The sequence below is a fragment of the Plectropomus leopardus genome, unplaced genomic scaffold (genome assembly GCF_008729295.1).
Source record: "Plectropomus leopardus isolate mb unplaced genomic scaffold, YSFRI_Pleo_2.0 unplaced_scaffold14338, whole genome shotgun sequence".
Taxonomy (NCBI): domain Eukaryota; kingdom Metazoa; phylum Chordata; class Actinopteri; order Perciformes; family Serranidae; genus Plectropomus; species Plectropomus leopardus.
The window spans coordinates 296-1,415 of NW_024615322.1; the positions used below are offsets into that span (position 1 = coordinate 296).

Consider the following 1,120-nt stretch of genomic DNA (forward strand, 5'->3'; position numbering starts at 1 on the left):
AACCTACTACAACAACACCTGAACCGACAACCACTACACCTGAACCAACTACAATTACACCTGAACCAACCACTACTACACCTGAACCCACAACAACTACACCTGAACAGACTACAACTACACCTAAACCTACTACAACTACACCAGTGCCTTCCACTGCAACCCCTGAACCAACTACTACAACAACTGAACCCACTACAATGACACCTGAACCTACCACAACTACACGTGAACCGACAACCACTACAACTGAACCTACTACAACTACAACTGAACCCACCACTACCACACTTGAACCGACCACAACTACACCTAAACCTACTACAACTACATCAGTGCCTTCCACTACAACCCCTGAACCAACTACTACAACACCTGAACCCACTACAACTTATACCCTCACAGCAGACTTGGCAGGAGAAACTTTTACACCTGCCCTCACTGACAAAACCACCTCTGAATTCAAAGAACTTGAAAGCCGATTTATAGATACAGTGAGTGCGTTTTCGATGCATCTGTTACTGACAATGTCAATTGTGTTGAACAAATAATTCCACAGAATGTTTTCATTAGAAGATTCAACTATTAAGCTGAACATCCATTTCAATGACAGTAACATTTCTGTCTTATTATATTCCTAGAAGATGTGCTTGAATGCTATTTGAGCTTATTTATTATCGCTCTCTTCTTACAGTGCACTCAAATATACAGCAAGAAATATCCAACTCTGTTTCTTTCCTGCCGCGTGCAAAGATTCAGGTAAAAACATTTTGTGTTTTTTTGCTAACAGTGGTTCACGTTTTTGTAGTGGTAGTAGTAGGCGTAGTATTTTACTTTAAAAATAGGTAACATGTAACATCAACAGTGTCGTGAAAATCACATATGATACAAAGTTATAAGATCATCTAATGTCAGTATTTAAAACTTCTCTCATTTGGTTTTATGACAATGCCTTAACACCACAAGCGGAGGGAGATAGGTATCATGTAATATCAATAGTGTCATGTGTAAATCACAGATGACACGTGCAAAAAAAATCATCTTAAATCAGTATTTCATACTTGTCCCATTCTGTTTTATGACAGTGCCATACCAGCACGAGCAAATGGAGTTAGAGCAA

The 1,120-nt window shown here is 39.1% G+C and overlaps 1 long non-coding RNA gene across 1 annotated transcript; it reads left to right on the forward strand.

Annotated features, from left to right (window-relative positions):
- The first annotated feature begins 375 nt into the window (after nucleotides 1–375).
- Nucleotides 376–1,120, forward strand: LOC121964178. The gene is made up of 3 exons (XR_006107330.1): nucleotides 376–494; nucleotides 695–759; nucleotides 1,086–1,120. It is a non-coding gene; the product is annotated as an uncharacterized LOC121964178 (long non-coding RNA).